The sequence below is a fragment of the Ursus americanus genome, chromosome 3 (assembly GCF_024610735.1).
Source record: "Ursus americanus isolate L20-20 chromosome 3, mUrsAme1.1.p, whole genome shotgun sequence".
In the NCBI taxonomy this organism is placed as follows: Eukaryota; Metazoa; Chordata; class Mammalia; order Carnivora; family Ursidae; genus Ursus; species Ursus americanus.
In genome coordinates this window covers 18,184,289-18,199,576 of record NC_142129.1, presented here as the reverse complement: position 1 = coordinate 18,199,576, position 15,288 = coordinate 18,184,289, and the positions used below count along the sequence as shown (strand labels likewise).

The 15,288-nt window shown below is 43.1% G+C and overlaps 1 pseudogene; it reads right to left on the bottom strand.

Moving 5' to 3' along the window:
• Nucleotides 1-6,670: 6,670 nt before the first annotated feature.
• Nucleotides 6,671-8,531, bottom strand: LOC123789662 (alpha-internexin pseudogene; annotated as a pseudogene).
• Between the last annotated feature and the right edge of the window lie 6,757 nt (nt 8,532-15,288).

Here is a 15,288-nt window from a genome sequence, read left to right as displayed (position 1 = left end):
CAGATGTGTTTCTCTCTCTGCAAGCATTCGGTGGGCGGGGAGGGGCTGGCACTCAGGTCCCTTCTACCTTGTTTTTCTGTCAACCTTGGCTCTTACCTCATAGTCCATGATGGCTGCTCCATCTCCCACAGTCACATCCACATGCTAGTCAGCAAGAAGGGAGAAAGCGGAAGGGAGGGCACAGTTGGTTATAATTTTTAGTTTAAAAAAACCCACGGCTTTCGATTTCCAGTCAAGATGGAGTAACAGACTAGATTTATAATCTCTACTCAAACAACAAAACCAAAACATATTAAATGATGGTTTTCAAGATATTGGACATCGGTGACAAGGGACAGAGATCCCCGAGAGATAGGAAACAAGTGAGGTGAGCCCCACAGTTGCCCCAGGCCATGGTGCCAGATGGGGAAATCCAGAGTTGAGGATTGGGCTGGGAGTCCCGGGAGCCCATGTAGTTAGGGTTCAGAAGGCAAAGTATGGGAGAGAAGGATGCTGTGCAGAGACTACTTCAGAGATCTGTGAGGGCTCCCCCCTCCCTGGGTCTCATCTGAGCCCTGATTACTGCACATGTGTGAGGAAACCAGCCAAGGCCTGGGAAAGAATCACCTAAGCGTATTAGACGGACAATTCTCTAGAGCTCACAGTCAGGAACAGCTCCTCTACCCACGAGCCAGAGAAGAAAACCTTCCAATTCGTGGGGTATCAGGTAGAATTCTCATGGGGTTTTGCCTCAGTGGTGAGGCAAAATGAGCCCTAGATTAAACATTGCTGTGGTCCCACCAAAGCTTAAAATAAGATCTAAAAGGTTCCAATTGTTTCCAAATGTAATAGGATGAATGGTGGCCCAAAGATACCGAGTCCTGATCCCTGGAACCTGTCGATGTTACCTTATTTGGAAAAAATAATCTTTGTAGATGTTATATAATGTTAAGAATCCTGAGATGAAGAGATCAACCTGGATGCTCCAGGTGGGCCCTAAACACCATCTCAAGTGTCCTTGTGAAAAAGGAGGCAAAGAAGGCACCTGGGTGGCTCTGTCATGAAGCACCCAACTCTTCGTTTTGGCTCAGGTCACAGTCTCGGGGTCATGAGATCCAGTCCCATGTCTGGCTCTGCACTCAGTGGGGAGTCTGCTTGAGGATTCTCTCCCTATGCCCCTCCCCCTGCTCGTGAGTTTTCTCTCTCTGTCTCATAAATAAATAAATTTTTTTTTAAAGGAGGCAAAGAGAGATTAGATTCGCACAGAGGAGAAAACCATAGGAAGAGGACAGAGTCAGGGATTGGGGTAACATGGCCAAGGAATGTCGGGGGCCATCAGAAGCTGGAAAGGCAAGAAAAGGATTCTCTCCTAGAGCCCCTGGAGATCCCTGCTGACACTTTGGGTTCAGACTTCTGGCCCCCACAACTGTGAAAGAATAAATTTCTATGTTAAGCCACTAAGTTTGAGATAATCTGTTACAGTGGCATCAGGAGACTAAAACACCAAGTAGCTTAACCGTATCCCATAACAAAACTCAAGAATATTTATAGGAATACAAAATTATTCAGCACCTAACACGATAAAATTCACAGTGTTTAATATCCAATCCAAAGTGACCAGGCATGCAAAAAAGTTGAAAAGTAACAACAACAACATGTAATGAGAAGAAAAATCAACTCAACTGACCCAGAAAAGACACAAACGAAACAACTAGCACCCACACTTTCTTTTCAAGATCAGGACCTGAAGCTGCTGAGGATACAGCTAAAATCCAAGTTCTATTACCAAAAGATGAAATGAAGAACATTGGCAGACAGCTGGCAGTCCCAGCCATCATAGTAAAAATCTTGTCTCACCAGTTGCAAACAACTGAAACAGATGTGGTCGATTTAAGCAGAAAAAGCATTTAATAAAAGGATATTGTGTGTTTCACAGACTACAGAACCAGTCTTAGAAATCGAGTAGGAACAAATGAGGCCTGGCGGCAGCCAGGACCACAGCCAAAATCTTACTCCAGAGCCCATCTAGTGAGGATGATGCTGGACGCCACAGCCTGTGCTCTGAAGTCAAGAGTCACAGGTGCAGCTGCTGCTCTTCGGCTGCTGCTGCCCCTAGGACGTCAGCGTTGTTGACACTGCCAACTACCAGCAAAGATAACCTCACCTCTGCTTCTTTGTACCACTAGCCAAAGGCCGCAATGCATGTGTCTGAGTCTCGGTCACAGTCTGAGCTCCAAGTGCAAGGGAGGCTGGGAGAGTGTCCTCAGCTTCTGCAATGGGAAGCAAGTTTTGCCTTGCCTCAAGATGCATAGGAAAAGAAATCTTCTCAAAACTGAGATGGTGTAGAATGTGAACAGCCTAATAATAATAGTGATGATGATGATGATGATAGTGGTAATTGACAAAGGTCCATTCCATGACTTCAAATCTACCAACATTAGTGAGCCATGAGGGCAGGGCGAAGGGGAGATCTTAGCATTAGTGACCCATCTTCTACTCTTTAGGACCTAATTTTGTCACTCATCTAAGCTCTTCTTTGCTTTTTATTCCTAAGAAATACCGTGTAGTCAGACATGTTTGAGAATTATGAGATCGTTAAGTAAATCATCTAAGTCTATGTTATTAACTTCCTACTTTTGGTGATTTTCTTTACTAACATTTATTCCTTTATGGACACCCTATTGGCTACTTACTTTTGGGTCCAGGATGAGGAAAAATAAAATCTAAAAAGAGTGGCAGGTAGTTAAATGTACTACTCTTTCCTTTGCACTGTGGTATTTAGTGTGGGGAATGACTTTGACCCTGTTTGAGCCCTGACCAGCTTGCTTCCTGGATTAATTAAGTCTTTGATCTGTGATGTTTCCTAAGCAGGCATTCTCATTCTCCTTGATTGAAAGGAAGTATTAGATTAGAGAATATCTGGCTGGAAAGGCCAGTGTTTTGGATGGCTGCATTACTATGATTTAAGAGTCATGGGGGACCTCTATGTTGTCTCTGTTGTTTAATCCTTTGAAGTTAATGCCTTGGACCCTTTCCACAAGGCTCTCATTAAAATACAAAAATCACGTAAGTGACAACACACAAAAACAGTTATCACTTTGACCACCTTTGAGGAGTGAGTTTTCCAAGTATTAACTATTACTTCTTTGACACTACAGAGGTCCTCACGCACAGTTTAACTCATCATTCCTCACAAAAGCCCTGTTGTAAGGTAGTATTATTCCTTTTCTACAGATGAGCAAAGTGAGGGACAGAGAAGTTAATAACTTGCCCAACGGTGCACAGCTACTAAGTGGCTTAGCTGGGATTCAAATCCCTAGTGTCCATCTCTAGGGCCCACCCATTTAGCCTGTGTCCTTTGCTGCCTATCCTCCACAGGGCCGGTAAATGCTGACAAAAGGAAGGAGGGAGCCACGTTCAGTGCACGGCACACAGCCCATGGAGGGCAGGCCTGAGTCCAGGTGGGAACTCTTCTGAAGGGACACAGAGGAAGGATTTGGAGGGCTGGTACAGCATAAATCGCCCTTGGGTGAAGGGCCTCCCCTCTTCCTGGCTAGTGGACCTTAACCCTTTTATGCAGATCGGCTCTGACTTCAGGGTTCTGCCTTCTGAAGGACTTATCAATTACCTTCATACTTAATAAAACTGGCAGACTCTGTCTGCCACCTTGAGATCCAACGATAAAGTGAGGGAAAGGAGGCAGTATCAAGGGAATATGTGAGTGATCCTTGAGATATGGAAAATCATTCGTTACTTATGGGAAGCAAAGTCAGCAATATGCATACCAGTGAGGCAAGCTCCTGATGAGAGAGAATGTAAAACTGTTGGTGCCATTGCTACATCTAGATGTCTGGGTGGAGAATTCGACAGGGGGATTTATGCCCCTGGAAGGTGGGCTCTGTGAACTGTAAGCCCCAGAGCCTTCTCACTGGAGAGACAGATTCACAAAGCTCCACATAAGCCCAATTATTCATAGATGTGAAGTCACAAAGGTTACCACTGCTGTTTCTGCTGGGGAATTTACTCGCCCTAAACTAAATAATGAGTCCCCTTAGTTCTGAGGTTCTGTCCTTTCACAGAAAAGGCCAGAATCCAAACCAGGATTCAAATCTCATTCCTGATTTTCTGTCTCTGTCTGTCTCTGTCCCTTCCTTCCTCCTTCTCTCCCTCTCTCTCCAGCATGCACAGTGTCTGATTCTAAATATAACTCAAACAGCCAGAAACATTAGAAGATAAGTAAGGAGAACTAAAACAAAAGAGCATCGAGCAATACTTTGGTTTCCCCAGCAGACCAGACAATGGTGGAGAAATACAGAAAAGCTTCTGCCAAATCCCTCATGCCATGACTCCAACTTCCCAATTCTTTCATCATCAGAAGAGAGTCAGTCAGGTACTATCAGCAGAAATAGGCTTTACAAAGAGTAATGCAAGCACCGCACTGTGATTTAAGCCTCTTAAAAAACCCAGACTTATGGCACTTAGACTGATAACAGATTATATCTCAAAAATGTCTTCTCTCTGGCATCCTGTCTTTTGAAGAAATGCAGAAACTAGTAATGTGGATTAGTCTATTTATACATTTTTGGCCTTATTCATCTTCTAGAATTAGAAAAAAATTAAAACATTGACTGGTTAATACCATAATTAGGAACAACACAAGTTACAAAATAGCAACGTAGAAGGTAATTTGGGGATTAAAATAGACTTTTGGCTTTCATGATTCATACGATTTTTTATGTCAGACAGGCTGGCATTTGTGTGGGGGTGAGTGGGGAGGGAGCAAGTTTGGTGGAGTGGGGAGACTTCCAGATTTAGAGTTCATAGGCCCAAAGGAAAGCCACTCTCTCTTTTTTTTTTAATGTTCATGGGATTTTCATGATTTAAATTCTTATTTTATTAATGTTTTACAGTAAGTGTGAGGAGTAAAGACAAAGATGGAGTAAGGGAAAGGAAGAAAAGTATCCTTCACGTTCCTTGAACTACTGAAGAATGTCCTGGAATAAGAAAGTTCAGTAAAAGTATCATGTCCCTATTACCACGGAGCGCTTAGTGGAGATATGTGACAGGGACAAGGCAACTCTTCAGGTGTGGTAGAAGTGACTGCCGACAGAGAATTAACCCTACATCAGACTTGGCACACATGGAAGACCGCACAAGGCAGCTGCTATACAGTTGGGCAGATGAAAAGTTGACTATCCAGAATGTACTTCCTGGCACATGAGTAGGAACACGTATGCCCCTTCTCTGGTCTGAGTGTCTCTTCCTCTCCAGTAGGAAAGGGAGACCCTACACACCATGTAGCAATGGTAAAACTGTTGGGCTAGACTCTTTAAGAAAAGAGAAAGATTTCTTTTTTGTATTTGCTGGTAGTGTTGATGGACCAGAAGTGACTTCTTTGACTTTGGGGCAGTGGCATTGTGTCCTGGTGATAACATAATCTACACTCAAAACTCTTAAAAGGCATAGGAGAGTGAAAACAAGGTCTCTTTAGGACCTAGACTAGTAGGAAGGGTAGTATGTGGGTTCTGTCTAAGGGTAAGGGCACGAAACAGCTAATTCTATACCACCACAAATGAACTGCCACAGATAAATGAGACCTTGGCTTTTTCCATTCACACAAAAACTCATCTTTCCTAGCTTATACTACTAAATCTAAAATCAGCTTAATCACAGGTTGGGATACTATTACTGTGTTTTCACAGTTAAGGTGAAAAAATATATTCTTAATAGGTTTTTCCCCCAATTAAATGGATTTGAACAAGCTGAAAACCTAAAAACTAGGATCTCTTCTCATTATTTTATTTATTGGGAGCAACCCTTAAAACATTTACTGACATTTTTTTTTAACTTACAAAATTGTAAGATGAAATGGACAGGGAGAAATTATTACATGAATCATAGAAATGGTCAAGATTTATCTAATTTTATCCATTGAGCAAAGACAGCTAAAGGGAGTAAGTTCTTTAAAGAAGAACCTAAATGTGTTTAAAGTGAAGAATACTACACAAGCTTTTTTTTTTTTTTTTTCTGAATGGAAAAAAAAAAAAAAAGGATACATGGAATTGAACAGGATGGGAAGGAATGTGTCCATTAAACAAACACCTACGATTTGTGTAACAGTTCTGTCAGAGTGGTGTCAGGCATGGATCACTGGTTTATCTTTGGCAGTGATCTCATATTTTAGGTACCTAGAGTGAGATTATATAGCTGGGTAATGGCTGGATATAGTGAGTGGATATAGGTTTTAATTTCAATTCACAGCAAATTCACAGCAAATGATGACAATCACAGATTTAGCAGTTAGTTTGTACATCCTCCGTACCCGGATCATTCATTGCTAAGCTTAAGCTTTAGGTGAGAAAGCTGTTTTCTTCAATAACTTCTTGGTGATTACTCAAGGACTGCAGTTTGCTCCAACCCAAGAGGTGGTTTTCTTAGTAGTGAAAATATTCAATGCTAAATAGGAGACTGAAGTCTTGAAAATATTTTACAGTGGTGACAAGTGTTTTGGTTCAGGAATAGGCTCTTTAACACATCAAATGCATACTCTCCCCCCCCCCCCACTTTTAAAGATTTTATTCTTTTAAGTAATCTCTACACCCAAGGTGGGGCTTGAACTCACAATGCAGAAATCGAGAGTTGCGTGTTCTACCAACTGAGCCTGCCAGGTGCCCCTGCACATTATCTACTTTTAAGTGTTACATTTTTTTTTAAGCAACAGAATTATATTTTTTTGGCTTGAAGTAGTGCTTCCTTCTATATTTGAAGGTTTCCTTGGTAGATATTACTGTCTCTTCCTACAGTTCTTCAAAATTTCCCCCTATCTGGGAGGTTTTCTTAGAGGCTACCTTAGAAGCCCCTGTCCTCCTAAGAAACAGCCCAGGGGATGAGACTTTGGAGGTTGCAGAACTGAGGATTCGAGGTGGGCACAGATAACCTGGATTGGGAGGTGGGTTCAGCCTTGCAATACTTAATCCACTGGTGCTAAAATGTGGGTCTTTGCCTTCCAGCAGTTTCCTGTAAGCGGCTATCTCAATACCAAGAGCTATTTTGACACTGAGCGACTCTGTATTACTGAAGGTGGAGGGCCATCTCACACTCCTGGTGTTCCTGAGATCACTCTCCATCTGCCCAACGCTACCCTAGTAGCTAGCCACGTCTGCACTGTGCCGCTCCTCCCGCTCTGGGATCCACCTCTCCAATAACCCCTTGGCCCCGGGCAGCCCCTCAATCTCCACGGTACGTGCCTCCAGCTAACGCTGGTACTTGCGAATCTCCTGGCGGCCGGCCTGGATGGCCTCAGTGCTGTGCGCTGCCTGCTAGTTCGCGCCAGCAAACTTGGATTGATACACTCCTCCACTGACCCGGGTAGCCAGGGACACATTGAGCGCAGATCTCGCTCAAGGCGGAGCTCAGGTGTGGTTGGGCCCTGGCCATGTCCACCTCGGAAGTGGCCTGCGACGCCGCCTGCAGCTTAGCCACCTCCTCCTCTTGCACCCGGCGCACGAAGCTAGTTCAGCAGAGACTCCAGCTTTTTCTCCAGGTCCGGGAGGGCCAGCGAGGCGCCATCCACGTCACACTGCCGCGCCCTCACCAGGCCCTTGGCTCTCCTCCTCAAAGTGTGACCGCAGCAGCTACACCTCTTCTCCCAGGCGGTCGCGAAGCAGCGGGGCCTGCGCGTGCGCCGAGCGCGCCTCCTTCAGCTGCGCGCGCAGCTGGCGCCGGAAGAGCTCGGACAGGGCACGCGACGGGTCGGTGTGGTGCTCTTGGGCTTGGCGCGCGCGCTTCTGCGTCTCCGGCTCCTGCCTTTCCTCCGTGAACACGGCGAAGCGGTCATCGAGGCCTTGCAGCTGCTCCTTCTCATTGGTGCAGATGATCCTAGGCTCATCGGTGCGCGCAGCCACCAGACTCAGGTCCAGCCAGTTGGCCGCCGCAGAGCCCCCGGCGGTGGGCCCAGGCCCAGGCTGAGTGACGAGGCCAAGGAGCAGGCGGCCCGAGGAGGCCACACCGCAGAAGGACAGCGACTGCGAGCTACCCGTGCCCCGCACGCTGGAGCGTCACGAGGACAGGCGAGGGCCATCCCCGAACACCTTGTGGTAGCAGGAGGAGGCGCACAGGTAGTGCTCTGAGCTGAGTCAATCTTCTGGTACCAGGACCAGGGCTGGGGGAGCCGCTGCTGCTGAAGCTACAGACGAGTCTCCTTTCAGGAGGTGGGTTGGACAGCCCGAGAAAAGACGCTCTTACCGGCCCCACCCACACTCCTACTCCACCCGTCCCACAGCACGGCTCATCCATTGCCACCTCCAGTATCTGGTCTCGTGCTGATGTCTCCCCCTCATTCTCTCTGTCCGTCCACCCTACACTTGTCCTCTTCCGGTACTACCTGTCCAGCTTCTCCGGGTCCCTTTTACGGCTTCCTCCACCTCCATGGCTAAACTGCCGTACTCTCTCGATTGGAGCTCCTGCCAGCCCTGAAGCTGTGCTCTGTCATTTTCGCGGAATCTCCCACTCTCTTCAGCTTCACCACTGGCCCGTGCTCCCTGACTAATCATACTCAGGTTTCTCCTACCCGAAACTAGCCAACCAAACAAGAAATCAAACGGACAAACACACACATAAGCAAACCACTTTCCCTCCACTCTGCTGGCCCCGCTAAGCAAGTGCCTTCCCTGTTTCTCTTCATCACAAAATGTCTTTAAAAAGTCATCTTTGTCAACTGCTTCCATCCGGTTACCACCCACTCGCTTCTTCATCATAAGCTGGCTTCAGCTCTTACCACTCCATAATAGTTTTTTAAGGTCGGTAGTCAGTTGGTTACCAAATGCAGTGTTCTGTTTTATTCTTATTTTGCGTAATTACTTTATATGATTGACCCTGTTCCCTCATGCTAATCACCTCCCCGCGCCTGTGAAATTCTCACCTCCTCAGGCTTCCTTGATCATTTCTCCTATCTCCTTTTATCCCTGTGTCTCCTCGTCTTCTTTTCCAGCTTGAAATATAAGTTTCTCCCAAGAATCCTTCGCCCTCTACTCGATCCTCACTTCTGTGTGGTCTCTTGGTGAGCGCATTCAGTCTCGTGGCTTTAATTCTTCCTTGTGGCTCATTTCTGAAACCCCATCTCTAGCCCTGACAACTGCTTGTTGAAAGTTTCCACCTGTGTCTTCTACCAGTGTATTGATCTTAACAGATTCAAATCTAAATCATTATTTTCTTTCCTGAACATTTACTTCTTCCCATTTCTGTTAACTAAGATCTTTCTAATTGCACCAGCTCACAACTTTGTTAGAATCTTTAATTCTCCCCTTTCTTTTGTCCTAGATCTGATTAGTGGCCAAGTTCTATTAATTTTGTTCGAAACATGTATCTTTTGTGTTCGTTGAAACATGTATCTTTTGTGTTCGTTCTTTCCTTTCTTCCCCCGCTAATACCCTCTAGTTCAAGATCTGGCTTCCTCCCACTTCCTTTAAGGACATAGTCTCGTAGTAGGTTTCCGTGCTTCCAGTCCTACCCTCCTGAGCTTCACCTTATAGTCTGACACACCACTACCATATTAATTCCTGAGGCACACATCTAAGCTGGGTATTTCCCTGCTCAGACCCTTTCAGGGGCTGCCTAATACCTAAAGCACAAAGACCCGAATGCACGCAGTACAGGTAGGACCCTCTACCTCTAGCTCCAGACCTCCCCTCCAGTTTTACTTCCCGTGAGTTTTTTCCCCTACCAGTTTTTTACTTTAGCCACAACACACAAGCACATGCTGTAGTTTTACATCCAACAGCAAGAAACAAAAACTCTAACTCAAAAATGACATAAAACCCATATTTATTTATGATTTAGTTGATAAATAAACTTATCGATTATATGCCGTATACAAAAAATTATGACAAGTTCTGAAGCAGGATGGGCCCAGGGCAGAAAGGTCTCCACTGTGATTCTGCTACTTTGTGATTCTCTTGATGGAAATGGGTTCTCCTTTGCTAATGATCTCCTCCACTTTGGAACTCACACTGCACTGATCACAGTGTGCTTTGTGTTATAATTACCTGTTACTGTCTTATCCCTGCTGGGATTGGTGGAGGCCCCAATAAATTACACCCTTCTCCCCACTTGAGAGGGAGGAGTGGCAGATAAGATCAAAACAATACTTTATTACTGATAAAACTGGTTCTGAAGAAAGGTGCCTTGTTGTGCTGCAACAGTAGGCTTCCTAAGACACCAAACACCAGAGTTTGACAGACTCCTCTGCAATCACAGGTAGGGTTAGAGGACACCAGGCTCCTGCTGTGGCAGAGGCGGGGGGGGGGGGGCACAAGGGTGCACATCCCTGTCAGATCTTTGTAAGTTACATCCAGGGAACTCGCTCCTCCGCAGCGAGGGGTAAGGCACGGGATAACAGCACAGGGGTGTTTAGGAAAGAACATCTCTTCTAGATATCATAGAAGTCAGAATCCTCTCTGATAAAATTGTGGACTTCCTGACATCAAGGACTGTATTTTGTATACATCTTTTAGGTGACATATTAGATGCTTAATAATGTCATAAATTATATGCCATAATTATTACTATAAGTTATATAATTATTATATACCATTGGATCCGGACATTATTACATAATAAATTTGATACGATGTTATATCATAGATTTAGAACATATTACGCAGTTATTTATATTAACAAGTTATTAAAATTCAAGAGACTGCTGATAGGCAACAGTGCCATTACCAGAGACTTACCTAGGAGAAGCTGGTTATTACACAGGAAAACAAATTATTCTTGGGCCAGCATAGCATGAGGAGAGGCACATAGAGAAAATGAAGACACTCCTAGTTCCTTCGCACATCCAGAGGTAATGATCAAATAAAACAATGTTTCCTGTAAAGGATTATTAAAATCATATCAAAGCTGCTAGATTTTTATTTGCTTTCAAAATTCATGAGAAAACTTCCTCCTTTTATTTTTCAAGAGTGAATCATTTTGTACCACCCAGACCCTTCATATGATGCCAGCCGTCTGGATCTGTAGAAAATTAGTGTTTGAGGGTCACTGTTTTCAGTTTTCAGTAAGATATTTGGTGTCAAGTAGATGCAGCACCAATGTTTCTCTTTGAAGTGCCTTAGTACCGATGCATCACCTCCCCGTAGCGCGTAATTCACAATTTATACACATTCGTTTATTTGGAGGGGTCTTGATAGAAAAATACACTAACAAACGCCATTCAGGATATATGAATAACTGAGTTTGGGTGGATGAAATATTGATGTAAACCTTAGAACTTAAACTTGGGTAGTAATACCATATATGCATATAATCTGGCGAGTGTGTGTGTGTATCGTGCAGGACACTTACTTGGATAACAGTCAAACACTCCTAAAGGAATGGTATTTCTCTCCCTGTGTGTAGGTAGAACTTTGTGCTCTTAGGGGAAATCAATGTATACACTATCGCAAGTACTCTGGGGTCCCTAGGATTGCTCCTGGGACTTAATTTAACACATTTTCCTATTACCATAAGGGACTTGGAAGTTGAATTTGGAACTTTTTGTAAAATCTTATAGCCACCTGAGATAGTTCTGGGAGGTAGAGATATATACCAAGCCCCTCAGAGGAAACCTCTGAATAATAAGGGAGTGTCAGTTGAGACAAGACAGTGTTTGTGGCCATTGTGCTGCTTCCCTTGTGGTACCTGGGGGAGAATGAGGTGCTTCTCGCTGGGGGAGTGCTGCGTGCAAACCTGGAAGCTCTCTACGGTCTTCTGAAAGAGCTCAATGCACCGGTGGCTCCTGAGGTCCAGGGGGTCCCTGTTAGGAGGGGTTTGCTACAGTCCTGTAGCAGTAACCTCTGGAGGAATGTCTTGGGGGCACTGATGAGTGCTCTAGGGGAGGGTGATGATATTACTACTAAAAGGAAAAAATCCACAAAGATGCTGACTAGAAATCTAGAAAAGCTGCTCGTACCTCAAATCCCAGGAAGGAAAGGAATGGCCAGATAACAGTGTTGTATTTTTTTAAAAAGTCCTTTGTGAGGGGCTTTTGGCTTCCTGCATACAGTGCCTTCCATGGGAAATGTAATTTAAGTCCTTGTCCTCTGTGTGCCTACTAGAGGAAAAGGAGTGAAGGCAGAGGTCACTTTTTGCTGTAGGAACCATCTCCACCAACATCAAAAACCCAAAACAAACCTCTCCCTTAAATGGAGAGAATAATAACTGGATTATATTTGGAGCGATAGACGAAGTCCCCAAATCTCTTAATGGAGGCGTAAGATCAGCGAAAGCCTGTGAAGGGAGTCTCAAATTCCGGGTTAGAATGTGACCCTGCCGAAGAAGACAGCGCATGTCCGTACAGATACATACATACATGCGGGTGTAGCGCTATGGAAGAATTCACACCCCTAGATGGACACCGGCTCCTTCCACTGCCCTCGTGCTACTCCACATTCTACCTGCTCCCAGACGATCCTTCCTTTCATTCATCAGACACTTCAAAGAGAAATTTCTATCTTATACATAGACAAAATGAGTGCCACTCACCATCCCTTAGAGAACAAAGCTAAACAATACATTGTCTAGTCTATGGTAACTGATTTGGCTAATGACAACTATGTCAAGATGGCCTTAAGTCCTTAGAGAACTAACAGTGTTGGTGTTTGATGGGAGAATACATCACCACCAAAAGAGATGGTCCTTCACAAATTTTTGTATATGTTGCTCAGGATTCACTTATAGATATAATACAAAAATTTTCATGTATTTGTAAATAAATATATTTTATATATTTATACTTATATATATGCTGCACTGTGAGGATTTAGGTTTTTTATCAAATTACAATAATGATATATAATACATTGTAAATAAGTATATAACTATTAATTATATAAAAAATATTATAAATAAACATTTATAGAAATAAATTATAAATAACTTATAGATATAAATTATATACAGTCTACTATAAATATGTTATAAATAAATGACAAGTATTATAAATAAAATATATTTTATATATATCTATATATATATTCTGCTTCACTGCGAGGATTTATGTTTTTCATCAATTGGAAAATTCTCACCATTACCTTTTCCCATATTGCCTCAGCTCCATTCTCTCTCCTTCATTTCTAGAAATCCTTTTAGACTTAATTGAACCTTCTCATGCTACATTTTCTTCACCTCCCTTCCAAGTTTTCCATCTTGTTACTTCTCTGGGATCCATTCTGGTATGATGCTTTACTTTGGGCTCCTTTTTCATGAATTTTCCTTCAGACATGTCTAATCTACTGTTTGGTGTGCCCACTGAGTTTTTAATTTCAATAACTATGTATTTTATTTCTAGAATTTCTATTTGGTTCTTAACAAAAATTTTTTTTTTGTCATGGCGCCCTATGTTTTTCTTGTGGATTTTTTTCTTTTTGTAATGTTTTTGTTCTAAACATGCTTATTTTATATTCTCTTTCAGATTGTTTTTGTAGTAGCTCCATTCTTTGGGAGGTGGGAGGTGGTGGTGGGGAATTCCTATTGACTCTTGCCCATGATGGATTTGTCCCTTCAGTGTTTTGCCATTTCTTTTATTGTGAGCTCATCTCGTGTGGGGCTTGCTTATTTTTGTGAAACTAACCGTATTCTGCATTGTGGAATGACTCTCTGGAGTGTTTTTGTAACTGCTTCTGCCAGGCACTCCCAAAATATTACTAGCCAGGGACCAGTTTTTACATTAATTTCTTGGCTTTAAAGTTTCTGGGCCATTCTAGTAGGGAAATTTTAAAAACCAAATTCATGTGTAGAACAGGTCCAGGGTTTCACATTCTCAGGAAAGGCTTTTTTTCTGCAAAAAGAGACAAATGAGTTTCTGTGTCATCTTGCTGTGCTGGTTGGGGAATTTTTTTGGGGGGGTTGGGAGGGGTCAGTATTCTCCCGGCTGGGTTCAGGCCTACAAGGGTCTTGGCTTCATGTAGTAGTCTCATCTCTACTCCTATTTTGTGCGGGCTCAAGGCCTTATCTCCTGTGGTCATTAAAATCCGAGTTATAAGGGTTATGAAGTTCTGTGACTCACTTTAAATCTGAGGGCAAATGAAGCATCACTTTACCTGCTGACTTATTTGGTTTCATGCTTTCTCCTGTGATTTCCCCTTCTTTCCTTTGATCTTAATTTTGCTTTTAAAATATTTTTTTGTTGGGGCACCTGGGTGGCTCAGTCAGTTAAGCGTCCGACTCTTGGTTTTGGCTCAGGTCATGATATCAGGGTCATGAGATCAAGCTCTGCATGGGGTTCCATGCTCAGTGCAGTCTGCTTGAGAATCTTTCCCTCTCCCTCTCCCTTTCCCTCCCCCCTGCCCCTTACCCCACTTGTGCTCATGCACTCTCTCAAATAAATAAATAAATAAAATCTTAACCTTTCTTCGTTGTGTTTTATCCTGCCATTGTAGGCATACTTGAATGGAGAGTTCAAGTTATGTTAGCCTGCCATATTATCAAAATTAGAAGTCCTTTCATCTATGCTTTATGTTTTCCCCCCTTACTCTTAGATCAAGATCCTTATGACTTATGCTAAGACTTCTGCATTAGCCCTCTCATGCATTTTCCTCTGAGTTGTCTAAGATACCATCTCTCAGATACATCTTTCTAAAATACTGCTTTGACCATGTGATTTTTCTGGCTTAACAACTGTTCATGGCCCCCACGTTGCCCGTGGAATAAAGTCTAAATTCCCTGTCCTTGCATTTAATGTCATCTATAATCCGGCCTCCAGTTAAATATATTTTCTGTTGGTTTTAGTGATGTTTATGATTTTTCTCTGTTGAACAATTCAACATTCTTTTTAAAAAATTAGATCAATACTACCTGGTATAGAAGACTGTCAGTTGGGTCCTCAACTATAGGACAAGTATTTTTATCTATTTTAGTGTGGATTGAATTAGTCCTTATATCACCCCAAATCTTAGCACACGCCCTGACCTCGACAGGCACTCACACCTGCTTCTTAAATTTAACTAGATACATTGGTGATTGGACTTCAAGCTATAGAAGAAACAACTGGGGCAGAGCTTTACCTTGATTGGTTTTGGAGATTGTCTATTTTCTACTATGTGTGATAAGAGAAAACTGTGCACAGGAGGTCAAACATAGAATGTGACACAAAGGGCACAAATTTACATAAATATGAGTAAAATTTATACTCTCTATTTTTTACAATGGCTTTTAGTTTTCAAACCATTTTTGTAGCCATGGTCCATTTGATCTTTACAACAACCTGTATGGTAGGTAGAGAAAATTTGGAAATAAGTAAACAAGTCCAGAAATATTATTCATATATTC